This window comes from Rhinatrema bivittatum, chromosome 2 (genome assembly GCF_901001135.1).
Source record: "Rhinatrema bivittatum chromosome 2, aRhiBiv1.1, whole genome shotgun sequence".
Classification (NCBI taxonomy): Eukaryota; Metazoa; Chordata; class Amphibia; order Gymnophiona; family Rhinatrematidae; genus Rhinatrema; species Rhinatrema bivittatum.
This window is the reverse complement of record NC_042616.1, coordinates 803,320,006-803,334,238: the sequence shown is the minus strand read 5'-3', so window position 1 is coordinate 803,334,238 and position 14,233 is coordinate 803,320,006.

Sequence of the window (14,233 nt, the reverse complement as noted above, 5' to 3'; positions counted from 1 at the left end):
GAGATTGGGAATTACGGGGCCTCCCGTGAGTCGCATATGGTGAGCCACGGGCTCTCATGTAATATTCTCAAAACATCCTGCCTTCCAGGTCCCCGTGGCCATGCTGCATGGTTCTCATGCACCACCACTCATCCGCTACTGGCATCGACAGGCAGGGAAATTGTTTTCTGGGGCGTGGTAGGCTGTTGGGTCTAATCGAGCCATCCCCGTGGTGGCAGGCTAATTAATAATCAGGGAAGCAATCTCAAGTCAAATGGCTTTCCTAACGTCTGACTAGTAGAAAGTGAAAGGAGGATATGACAGGGGATGGGCAGCTCCGTGTATGCCCTGTTTCTTATACCCCTTCACTAAGCACCTGTTCCTCGCCGTTGCTGAAGGCAGGGTGAAGTGAAACTTTGTTCTGACCCAGTCTGGCGGTTCTTACGGTCGTCGGCTCTAACCAACACTGCCCCTTTAAATGCGTCGGCTATTTCCAGGGGCTTTAGGTTCCGTAACTCCGTCCACGATGGTGTCTCAGAGAGCAGCCTAAGTCGATATTAATGGTGTGGTGCATCTCATCGCTTATGTATGAGCCTCGGCAAGCTGTGATCGGTACTTTGCCATCTGCCTTCCAGCGGCGCGCAGTAAACTAGGAAGAGATTAAGAAAAAAACTACAATATCATTTTTTTTTAGCTTTGGTATCAGTGAGGCACTGTCCAGGCTCTGAATATCTTAGTAAAGAGCTTGAATGCTTTGAGCATTCAGTTTTGATTTTTATCTCCAAAGAAGGAACAGAATTGCAGAAAATTTGCCATGCAAATAATTCAGCGTGCAGTCGGGGTGCGGCAACCTTTCCGGAACTGGTGCTACATCATCCCAAGTCCTGAGCAGCCCAAGCCAGGAACTGAGAGGAAAATGATTTATATTCATATTTATCGCCCGCTTCTCCCAATGAGGCTGCAAACCAGCCCCTTGTCGAGGGTTATCGGTGCCGTGGGCGCTCCTTTGGGAAATCAGCCCCTCATTACTGTTATGGGCCAACCTTTGGGGAACCCAGTGCCACTTCACCATTAGAGTACTTACAAGGCAATTCACCAAACTTAGTCACGTTAACCCGACTTTCCGCCCAATCTAGCCGGCTACGTTTTCAGCTGAAAATCATCTTAAATCTAAGTTTATACTTTTGTACTGCATCTTACATGTTGATCTCCTAATGTATTAATCACAGGTATAGTACATAAGTGAGTTCATAGCCATTTGACACGGCATTTGTTGCTCTACTTTAAATTTTTATTGTGTTGTTCATTACTATTTTTCATGTACATAATAAGATGCACAATTGTATGCAGATTTGAAATTTGTAATGTTGCAATATTAAGCAATAAAACATTTCAAATTAAAAAAAAAAAAAAAAAATCTAAGCAACTAAATCCTAGCTGCCAAGAATTAGGGCACCCAGCCTCTGGGCACTTAAACTTCGCTGCCTACTAGCACTGAAAATCAGTACGAGCTGGCGAAGTCCGCCCCCCCCAAGGAACAAGAACTGGCTGGAGTCTCTGCCCCCTGGAGCTTCGCTCTCACCAACCCGATTGTAAGAGAAGACGGCGGGTCTGAGGGTGCCCCAAAACCTCTCCCCATCCGTTCGATTTCAAAGTAAGCTGGCTAGCAGCCCCTCCCCAAACCGAAACTCCTAAAGCGGAGCTTGGAGGTAGACTGAGGCTAACGTCCTTCTCCCAGTTCCAGAGAAGCCATTCACGACCCTGGTGGCTGCTGCAGTAGCTTTACTGGTACTTAAGTGTTCATGTGTCCCCTTGAACTGTCGATCCAGGGAACCAATCCCCATTCAGAACTAGGAGACCAAACCCTGTTCAGAGAGCTGCTTTCTCCACAGCGGTTTGTGTGGCCCTCATCTTTCTGAAAGCGCTCGGCTGGATCCTACACCCCACATAACCGGTCTAATGCCCTCCCTTCCAATCCGACTCCCTCGTTACATCCTCTCTCACGGGTGCACGCTCCCCGTACCAGCACTGTCCATGTGCGTGCATACTCCGACGGACGTGCTCACAGGTAGCCCGCACCCGATGCATCTTGAAGGCCACGTTTGCTGCAGCCCCACATGGCTCTTTTTCAGCAGGTCCAGGACTCCGTCCCATTCACCGGATGCAACGCTCCCCACAGCTGTAAGACTGAATTCATTAATACCGGGAGAAGATTTGGCTCTGAGGATGAACGCGAAAGACTATCTATCTGCCCAAAGCTTGGCGCTAATCAACTGCGTTTCGCTAAGAATTCCTGCCGCTGGCAAATCAGATAAGCAAAGTTTCTGAGGGAGTTCTTGTCCCTGGCTATGTAGCTCTTAGGAAAATCCGCCTCTTTGAGATTGCTTTTAAATCCCAAACCCCCGACTCTTTCTGATCTTGGTCAGAGTCCTCAGATTTTCAAGATTTTGCAGCTATTGTGGGCAGAATTTAAAAAAAAAATTGCAGCAAATATATGGACAATTTGCATATTTTTGCATATATTTTCAATTTACATAATGTCTTTTTTTTTTTTTACTTTAATTCTCTGTTTCCTGAGATACTTTGAGAGTATTTCTGCCTAAACTCCTCCTTCCCCTCCCCCCCCCCCCCCCCCCGGAGGGGGTCACAGCTACCTCCTGCTGGCATGGTGATGTTGCGACCGTCACTGCCAGACGTCTCCACTCCGCCCTCCTTACCTCTTTGGTGACTCCCTCTTTGGTTGATGGAAGTTTGGCTGCCGCGGCGTCATCTTGTCGACCTCCTCCGGCGTCCCCGGACCGGCTAGACGCTGCCTTCCGCCATGTTCTCCTGAGGCCTAAGGGCGCGCTCGGCCCCGACTCAAGTACCAGCTGTGGCGCGAACCTCAGGGGCGTTCCCCTGAGATGATGTCATCCTCACTGGATACTATGTTTTCGCTAGCTATTCGAGTTAGCAAGGGGATTCCCCCAGGTATCGCTGCGGATGGGATTCGCTCTCCGCTTACCTTGCTACTCTGCCTCCTCGGACTTTACCAGGGGTACCCGCTCCTCGGGGGCCTCGCCCTCTCTCTTGCTTTTCAGGTCGCAGTCTGGAACCGGTACTCGCTCCTCGAGGGCCCACGTTCCCGGACCTGCTACTGAATACCACTTCTGCCAGGAAGTCACCGCTGCCTACAACACCAGTGAGTCACCATCTCTCTCTCAGAGCGTTCCCTGGAACCAGGTACTCGCTCATCGAGGGCCTAATCCATTCCAGCTCCTGGACTGCTTCAAGACTATTGTGTTTATTTATTTATTTTATTTATTTATTTTCACTTTATATACCGACTTTCAAGTTCATTTCAAGGCGGTTTACAATAAATTGAGTTGCAGTAGCAACACTCAAATACGTATAAAACAATCCGTACACATTTTACATCACATAAAATTAAAACTAAAACATTTTAAATACCACTTTAAATACAGCCAAACAATAGAACCCCACCGCTTCTTCCCCTATCCTCGTACCATTTACCCTCCATCCCATCCTCCTACCTATTTACTCTTCTCCCTATTAACCCTCCTTCCCATCCTCACCCATCTAATCTTCGCACTATTAATCCTGGTTAACCCTTCTTATATCTCCTCAATCTATAAAGATGTAATAGGGACGGTCCATTAATTCACATAAGCCTGTTCAAATAGCCAGGTTTTAATTTGCTTCCTGAATCTGCTAATATTCTCCTCTAACCGAATCTCAACAGGCAAAGAGTTCCACATCTTTGGGCCTGCTAAGGACAAAGATCTTTCCCTCACTGAGCTCAAATGAGCCAGTTTGGGTGATGGAATAGTCAACAAGGCCTGCCCGAGAGATCTCAAGTTCCGTACTGGAGCATGAATGCGCAATGAGGCATTTAGCCATTCAGAATTCCTGCCATAGATGGCCTTGTGAATTAAAGTTAAGCATTTATATTGTATACGGGCCTGAACCGGCAGCCAATGCAAACCCATCAATACTGGAGAAACATGATCAAATTTCTTAGTATCAGTTAGAAGTCACGCCGCAGCATTCTGCAGCAATTGCAGCGGGCGAATAGTTGATAATGGCACACCTAGCCATAATGCATTACAATAATCTAATTTGGGCAAAATTAATGCCTGAACCACAATTCGAAAATCATTTGAATGCAGTAATGGTTTTAATCTCCTCAGCACTCGTAATTTGTAAAAACCATCTTTTATGATGGTCCTCACTGAAGTTTTCATACTGAGCTCTGAGTCAAGAATACATCCTAGGTCTCTAACGTCCTGTTGGATCTTATATGTAGGAAGACAATTTGAAATATCGATCTCTGTTTTCTCTGTTATTTTATTACTGACAAACAGTATTTCAGTTTTGGAGTTATTTAATGCCAATGACATATGATTGAGAAGTTGTTTTATTGATTTATAGTACACCTCCCATAATTTCAGTGTAGCTGCCAAGGAATCTTTTATAGGCAACAATATCTGAATATCATCTGCAAACAGATAATGTACCAGTCCCATACCCGCTAAGAATCGACATAATGGTGCCATATAAACATTAAACAATGTTGGCGAAAGGGATGAACCCTGAGGGACTCCGGTATGTAAGTCAACTACATCAGATTCTGCTGTTCCCAATTTAACTACATACGATCTATTGGTAAGAAAAGATCTAAACCAGTCAAGAGTTTTTTCTTGAAGCCCAATTTCACTTAATCTTAAAATAAGTGCTTCATGAATGACGGTGTCGAATGCTGCCGATACATCCAACAAAATAAGTAGATAAGAAGTATTTTGATCAAAGCCTCTCTGAATAGTGTCAATTAATGAAATTAACAAGGTCTCGGTATTGTGAGATTTCCGAAAGCCATACTGTGATGGAAAAAGCAGCTGATGTTCTTCTAAATGATCCATAAGCTGCCGATTGACCACTTTTTCAATTAATTTAGCCAAGAAAGGCAGAATCGAAATTGGTCTATAATTTGTAAGAACTTCTGGATCCAAATTGGCTTTTTTCAAAATGGGCTTTACTACTGCAAGTTTCAGATCATCTGGGATTATCCCTTCTTCTAGAGATAGATTAATCAAATCAGCCAATGGTTTAGCTATAATGTCTTGAACCACCTTCAAACGGTTAATAGGCATTTTATCCATAGGATGGTTGGCAGGTGTCATTTTTTTAATTAGATTTACTATTTCTAGTGATGAGACTAGATCAAAAGTAGCCCAGTTAACCGAAGGGTTGCTGGGTAAAATAATATTTTGTGGGACCAGCGAATTTAAATCTTTTAATACTGCTTGAATTTTTTCTTTAAAAAAGGAAGCAAAATCATTACACTTATTCTTTGGATTATTACCCCAGGTAGACAAATTGCCTCTAAGATTGGTGAGTTCTGAAACGTATTGAAACAGGATTCTTGGGTTGAACTGGAATTTATGAATTCTCTCAGAATAGAAGTTACGTTTGGCAATATTAATTGATTCTCTATATTCATTTAGGGCTACTCTATAATTTGTGTGAGTGTTACCATCAAGGTTCTGTTCCTGAACTCTGCATACCCTGCCTCCTCACTATATGTTCAGTTTCTCTACAGCTCAGCCATCCTGGGATCGCTGTTCCAGTGCCTGAGGGACTACAGCCCAGCCAGGCTCTTACAGATCACTACTGCCACCTCTGGTGGTTCACTTACAGTTTAATAAAAGAACTAGTGTGTGTCTCCATACTCTGAGCCTGACCGATGGTCCCTCTCGGGATCTTCCCCTGTGGGCGTGGTCATCTGCCACCGGCCCAAGGATCCACCCACAAATATCACAAACAATAACAGGTGATTCTGAAGAAGCCCCAGCTTATTTATAAGCTTCCCCATATACCAGGCCCATAGGGGCTGTACCAAAGGGGCTATCAAAGAATTATCTGTAACATCCTCTGATCCACCGATGAACCTCTTTCACTAGAATCTTCACACGTTACCTCACTGCAGCCTTTACTGACTTCCCTTAGGAAGAAAATCACCGCTCTAGTCTAACGCATTCTCTTTGTATTAAACCTTATACCACTCTGTGGCACACAGAAGTTAGCATGTGGCACATTTAAAACTAATCGGAGAAAGTTCTCTTTTACTCAACGCGCAATTAGACTCTGGAATTTGTTGCCAGAGGATGTGGTTAGTGCAGTTAGTATAGCTGTGTTTAAAAAAGGATTGGATAAGTTCTTGGAGGAGAAGTCCATTACCTGCTATTACGTTCACTTAGAGAATAGCCACTGCCATTAGCAATGGTAACATGGAATAGACTTAGTGTATGGGTACTTGCCAGGTTCTTATGGCCTGGATTGGCCACTGTTGGAAACAGGATGCTGGGCTTGATGGACCCTTGGTCTGACCCAGTATGGCATGTTCTTAAGGACCACACGTGTGCATGAGCAGCATCGGACTAACTGGCCTGAAGGAAAACGGCTGTTTAGGTTATGAGATTCCATTCCTCCCACTTTCCACCCTCTTCACTTCCCTCTCCCCTCCATCTCCCAAAGACAAACCAGCATCCTCCCCATTCCACTGAAAGGCAGAGTGACACTCTCCCCCCCTGGAATGCATCTACCTTCATAGGGACTGAGGGGAATCTGTGTACATGCCCCCCTCCCCCCCTGCAGTTTTTAAATGATTGTGCAACAGCCCTCTGGGCACACTGATATTTAACAACCACTCCGGAGCAGCTGTTAATTTAGTGGCCTGCAGACCCTTGGGCTAATTTGTGTAAAGCTTAGTGGATAAGGGGGATAATAAATGATGCTCATTATCATCCTGATTTGTATGTGGGGTTTTTTTTTTTTAATTTGCATGTTTGTGCCTGCTGTCTTTACTGCACGCAGTACTTTAATGCATGCATTGCTACTGGGTTTAGCACACATGCAGTGGTTTTAGAAGGTCAAATATCAAAAAGCCAAAGAATTGCAAAGGTAACCTATACATTTTTAACCAGTTATCTTTTGCTAAATTTTCAGCTGAACCTCACCAGCTAACTTTTCAGCTGAACATTCAGCTAAATCTAGCCAGCAGACAGCATTGCTCTGACACCGGTTAGCCAGTAAGAGGAAAAAGTGAGTCCTTCTGCCAGTTTGGCTTCAGGAAACGTTGGGTGAGGGGAGTTTCTGAGGGGTGGGGGTCATTGGAAATGAAGAGATAATATTTTTTAGATTGGGATAGGGGGTGATTGTTGCGTATCCCGGCCGCAGCAGGCCCGCGACCGGCTCTACTCACCCCCGACGACCTGGCCCTTCCTCTCTGGCAGTTCTGTGCCTCCTCCGGTCCCAGTCGGGTCTCCCCATGTGCGTCGAGGGGAGACGCCGCCACCACCTAGTTCCAGTCTGTCTGCTTTAGGCACACACTTGCCTTCCCTGACTTTAAAGGGGCCGTGGCGGGAAACCTTCCTACGGCCCCGGATGATGACGTCTCTGGGTCCTGCTACTTAAGGTAGGCTCTGCCATCCGGTCTTTGCCTTGGCAACAGGTCTCCATGCTTCCAGTCATGTGCTTAGTTGCTTCGTGTTCCTGTTCCAGTACCTGTCCTAGTTCCAGTCCTTGTGCTTCAGTTCTAGCTTCCTGTTTACAGTTTACCCTTTGGACGGATTCTCTGGCTTGACCCTCGCTTGTTCCTGACCACGCTTTGGATGGATTCTCTGGCTTGACCCTCGCTTGTTCCTGACCACGCTTTGCATGGATTCTCTGGTTTGACCCTTGCTTGTTCCTGACCATGCTTTGGATGGATTCTCTGGCTTGACCCTCGCTTGTCCTGACCACGCTTTGGATGGATTCCCTGGCTTTGACTCCTGCTTGGACCTGGCCTTGTTTCCAGCTGCCTGCCCTGACTCCAGCTTGTATCTGACTTTGTCTCCAGTCACCTGCCCTGATTCCAGCTTGAACTTGACTTTGCCTTCAGCTGATTATCTGGGCTTGGCCTTTTTTAGGCTCTCACCTACTTACAAGCCCTGTCTTAACGTGTTCCTGACTCCTAGCCTGCTTCAGCCTGCCCGGGCTTCTGGTTCAAAGCCCTGTCTTGAACCCAGCTCCATTGGACCCTGTGCCTCCGCTGCTTCCTGGCTGCTTGCCTCGAGCATTCTCCATGGGATCCACCACACAGAGGCCCGCCTAAAACCAGCTGGACCTGGTACCCAAGTGCTCAACCTGCAGGGAATGAGGGCTGATATTGGCGAAGCTCCAGTCGGCTTCTGCTTCCCCTTCTGCTCCGCCTCCTGACAGTGGGGACCTGGGGGGGCTTCCCCACAGGTAGTTTCAACTCCACCTTGGTCTAAGGGTTTACCTCCTCAACAGTGATTGGGCTTCTCCAGTTCTCAGGAGACATTTCTTTTGTTTTCTGTCAATGGGGAGGGGGAGATCAGGCTTGTGGAACACAGTTTAGGTCTGCTATTAGGAGGGATGAGCGATCAGACATTAGGGATAGGGTTTGTTTTTTTTGGTTTGCTGGTAGGGTTGGGATGGAGTTGCTGAGTGCCAGCTAACTAGATTTGCCTGGCCAAGTTAGGTGGTTAGCACAAAAAAATCAATGATACCTACTTAACTTTCTCCTCCATCCTATTCCTGTGTCTAGCACCACCCAAGTTTTAGCTGGCTGAATTTTCATGCCTTGCATATTTAACAGTCAAAGTTGGTTGGTCAGTGGAGGGCCAGCTTTTAAACAGGCATGGTTTAACCGGCTATCTCCTGAAGTTAGTCAGGATACCCTTTTGAAAACTCATTCTTTAGCGTATAGGCCCCAAAATGCTGCAGATATGATGGTCTATATTTAAAGTGATGTCTTGTCCTGCCTTGTATTTTTGACCATCAGAATCAAGTGATTAGAAAAGTACTTTACCTCATGACCTATTGACACTTCTTCTGTGATGTCCTTGTGACCCAAATCTATGAGCTTGGGAGCCACTGAATTCCAGTTGACATTTGTATTACCACAGAGTTACTACACCAGTCCTCCTATTTATACTTCTCCAATGAGACATTTACCGTGAGATTTTCATTTCTTAACTCTATGGTGGGTACTTTGTAGGCTGGGCTAACTTTCCTTGGACCAACCTAGAAATTATCCAGAAACCCTTGCAGTGCACAAACTTCCACTAAGGCATCCAAGGAGAGTTGTGCTGGTGATACCCAATGTGCTAAAATGGCACACCGAGTTTCTGTTTAAAGACCTTTTCCTCATGAAAGCCAAACGCATTGACTTTGACATTCCAAAAAAAATTATCTATGGGATAAAACTGAAAGTGATTTCCTTTTCATTTGAATGATCACACGATCTGGCCTTCCAGTTTCAGCACATTTTCTCTTGCATCAGCGACCTACGTCATCCAAGATCAAGCGAGAGAAAAAAAATAGAAGGAGGAGAAAACAGATGTGCTCTCTGGCTCTGGTGAGCAGTAAATGCATATTCATAAGGAGACATGTTGAAAACATTTCTGACAAGCAGTACAAACCAGCAGTGCCAGTGGTAGAATAAACACTTGCTTTCCAGTCACTGTTGCCAGCAAACGCCTGGTGATCAAACGATCCGTATTCTCTCTGACAAAAGGCTGCAGGTGGGGTGCACAAGTGGGCTTTTTCTCTGACGAGTCCCTCTACGTTTGGTCCTGCTGTTCACGACTGTTTGGTATAATGTATTATTACTTTTTTTAATTACTTTATTATGGTTTTAATTTTTTTTTCAATTTTCTGCTAATTATCCATATGATTTCTTAAATTTTATTGCGCATGGTGATTGTGTTCATGTAGCACGTGTTCATAGACAATTAAACAAACACAGTTCAATAAATAAAAGATACATGTTGTGCAGGCAATAGACACCTCCCATCTTTGAGTGAGGTATTAAGAATCATCATCAGAGAAAGCTGGAAACTCAGAACCATAGGGAAGGAAGCGTAAAGGTCAATGACTTCCGGTCGATGAAATTCTTCACAAAAAGGGTATGGGTGGAATCCTTGAATGGTGAAACAAATTTAATAAAGCATGAGACAAGCCCAAGGGATCCTTCCTTAGTGGTTTGGAAGTAAAGCTTAAGTAAGGTCTGCAGTTTATTGTCCTAGGAAGGGACACTGGGTAGACTATAGATGGTGATTTGCAGTTTCTAAGTTGATTTTCAATGTGCGGAGAGGCTTACAGAGCTCCAAATGCACTTACTGGAAGAATGACGGGAAAAGGGTTATTTTACAAAAACGTACCCGCCAGACAGGATCATCTCCTTCAGATCATTGTCAAGAGGCTAGACCGGTTGATACACAAAAGCAGGCCTTCTCGCAGATCACCCGACTCCAGGCAATATTCTCCTTACCTACTACATCCCGGGCAATTGCTTGTCTAACCTGCTCTTGAAATCCCAATGATGGAGATTCCACCACCCAGAGCCGTAGCTAGCCTGTGGTCAATATGGACTTTGTTCAGGGCCGCCACCGCCAGCCCACTTCATGAATGCCTGACCTCTGGCGGGAGCCGGCAGTGCAGAAGGAATGTGTGCTTGACTTTTCCCATTCCTATTCTGTCTAGCAGCCTCTACCCCTTGCGCAGCGCCTCCTTCTTCTTCTGGCCCCGTGGTTGAAATCTCGGCTCTGGATCTATGGAGCCCTGTGCAGTTCAAAAATCAGCTTTTTGTATCTGCAGTTCAAACGGTTGTTTCAACTACATGGGGCTCCGTAGAGACAAAGCCCCATGATTCAAACAGCTGAGATCTGATTTCAACCAGGAGGCTCACAAAGGAAAGAGGTACCAAGCAAGGGGCAGAAGCAGCCAGCCAGGAAGCTTCTTAGACAGGTGGAGCAAGACAAGGAGGACATGGAGATTTTGGGGCGAGAGCAGGGGAAGAATGTAGGCTCAGGGATTTGAGTAAGGGGAGATCAGGTAAAGAACAAGGACTAGCTGGGATAGAGCAGGGGGGGGGGGGCAAAGATCTTTCCCTTGGGCATGAGGAGAGCAAGGGAAAAATGAGGGCTGGGGGACAGCAGGGAACAATGGGAGCTGTCACTTGGGGATGGAAAGAGCAGGGGAAGAACAGGGCTGTCAATTGGGGATGGGGAGAGCAGGGGAAGAATGGGGATTGGCAGGAGGGGTAGGGCAAGGGAAGAACTATATCACTTGGAGATGGGGGGAGCAGGGGGACTTGTTTACTGGAGGTGAGAGAACAAGGGAAGAATGAGGACTGGGGGAGAACAAGGGAAGAATGGGAATTTGTTGACTGATGGGAGAGTAGGGACTCTGGGGTTAATGATAAGTGGGTACTCAGGAGGGCAGGGAAACTGGGAGTGTGGGGAAGCAGCACAGGGACTTGGGAATGCAAACAGCAGGGCCTTAGAGACTGAGCAGGGATTTGGGTCAGACAGTACAGAATTTGCAATTGGTGTGAGTGGGGTGTGTATTAGATGGCCTGAGGAAGGAATGAATGAGGATGTGAATGAACTGGAGTACTAGAAAGGGAGTTGGGTGCTGTGAAGGTAAGAAAGAGTGGGAATGGGGCTTGGAGACAGTGAAAGAGGGGTAACAGGAGGTTCAGTAAGGGGTAAGTTACAGAAGGAAAGGGCCAGGGAGAGAATGAGTGACAAGGATAGAGTTTGGGCTGGTGAAGGGATTAGAGGCTGAGTAAGGTGGATGAGGGTTGGGGAGGATGAAAATAAATGGAGGGCTAGGGAGTGAGTGAAAAACGGGGAATAGGAGGCTGAGGAAAGTGTGAGATAGAAAGGGGAACTGGAAGGAGTGAGGGTTGGAGACAGAAAGCCGGTAAGTAGGAGAATGGTAAAAAGAGGGAAACTGAAGACTGGAGGATTAGAGAGGTGAAGATGGAGGTGAAATTTAGCTATGAGTGGATAGAAAGGTAGAGAAATGAGAAATGGAGAAAAAAGATGAAAGGTAAAGATCAATGTCAGAGACAGAAGTAGGAAAGGAAGAGAAGAAGACAGGAGGAAAGAGAAGAAATAGAAAATGGAAAAGAGATCCTGGAAATGAACTTAGAAGACCAAAAAGACTAGGACCAAATAAAATGCCCACACGACAAAAAGTAGAAAAAACAAACTTTATTTTCATTTTTCAGAGAGACGAATATGTCAGCTTTGGGAATGTGCATGTCTTATATCTTTGCATTTTGTTCAGTAGAAGGGGAAATGCATTTCTGTTTCTGTTTTTCTTTCTCCCAGGTTGCAGTGCTCAAAAATGCTGGCTTCTTGGGTTTCAGTTTCTGTTGGCATGTTTCTGTTTCTGATTTGTGGTCTCTCTGTTCTGTACAAGGTAAGGGTCAGCCTTTTTTCTACTCTGAACTCATATTGTGTACAGGGCAAGGGGGCAATTTTTTACTTGGCCATAGGTGCCAAATTTCTTTCCCAGGAAACAGGTTCCATTGCTTCTATTTGCAATTGTCTTCTTTGTAATCCTCAGCTTGAGTATTTCTCTGACATTTTCCCAGTCTGTCCATTTATTTGAGTCAATCTTACTGCTGTTTCTTAACTTTCTTCTGCCATTTAGACAGCACAAATTAGGGCAGGTTTTCTCCTTTCATTCCTGTGATTGAAAGAGGTGTCCTATACAATAGCTTAACCAGAGATCTTAACTGTTGTTATTAATGTCTCCTTAAGCATAAGGGGAAAGGGACACAATTTGCTGTTATGTCTGAAAAACAATGCAAAGGGGAACCTATCATTTTTATCCTTCAAATATTTGATCCTTCAAATGTAGTACTCATGATTTGCCTGGAAAAATGTCTTCTTTGGTAGGCAATATTCTCAAATTGCCTTGCTTTTTTGAAAAAAACATTTGTGTGGCTGGAAAAAGATAAACACTCACAAAACTTAACCAATAAGATGAAAAAGCAAATATAACAATTAACTCAATATTTCACCAACTATAAATAAGTTGACCTTAAATAGCGATACCTTCATATCAAACACCTTGAGATACCACTCTTGTAGATAATCAATTCTCTGAAGTGATAAGGATTGTAAATCATCGGGCATCCTTATATTATACATAGTTCTATATCATTTTCAAAATGCAAATAAAATACTTATCCAGTAGTCTCTGTCCACAACCTGAAACTAAGCTTGTGTTTCAGAAATCCTTGCTTCTGGGACCTCTTCTTTTTTTTTTTATTTTATTTTATGTTTATTGAATTTTTAATAATTACAAAGCATATCATCTTTGTACAGAAACCAAAGAAATAAAACATAACCAGTTATTACAATAGTAATTCCCAAAAACCAATATCTATATTTACTCCCCAAAATATATACTAGCGTGGAGGACACTTAAGAAATTCATTGGAAGCCAAAGCTGTAATAACTTATACAATCAAATATCACAAAGAAAAGAGGCCATTAGCTTGTAATCGTAATACCCATTTATATTAAGCTAAGTTATTGGACTTTCAATAGGTGATGAAATAGCCATCAACCTTCTCTGGGAATTAAGCCACACTTTCAGTTGTTCAGGAATAAGGAAAATATATATTATTATTATACTTGATGATACATTTTCATGGGTATCTGAGCTGAAAAGTTGCCCCCATAGCTTTAATTTCCTGCTGAAATACAAGGAAACCTTTCCTCCTCTCCTGTGTGGCCTTTGCCAGATCAGGAAAGATCTGGACAAATTGGCCCATAAAATTGACCCCCATAAACTGAAAATAACTCCTCATTATCAAACCCATATTTTGTTCATATATAAATGAAATGAACAAAGTGGATTTCTTGATGATCTCTGTAGATGAAGATTCAAGCAAATGCGTCAAGTTCCCCAGATCCAATTGATTTTGTATCATATTTTCTCTTGAATGAGAGAAAGGTAAAAATTAGACCTTAATAAAAGGTGGTATATCTTCCAAAGAAATTTGTAATGTCTCGTTCAAGTATCTACGCAGGGTAACTCTTGGTTGTTCCCCTACTATCCTGGGGAAATTTAACAACCTTAAGTTGAGTCACCTTAAACAATTCTCCAAAAGCTCTGTTTTCTTATTTAGAGTAATACAGTTCTGAATCGTAACTGACTGCACGTTTTGTATTTCTTTCACTTGACTTTCAAGCAGTTGTATTTTATTTGTTTGCTCAGTTAGTCTTTTATCATGATCATGAGTCACTATATCAGGCCTTGATGAAATCTGAGCTATCTGATTTATACAGCTATGCAGGGCCAGATTCTGATGGGCCATCACTTCTCAGAGGGAGTCCAAAGTAACCACAGCGGATTTAGTTGGTAAAACTAACTCAGGATGATG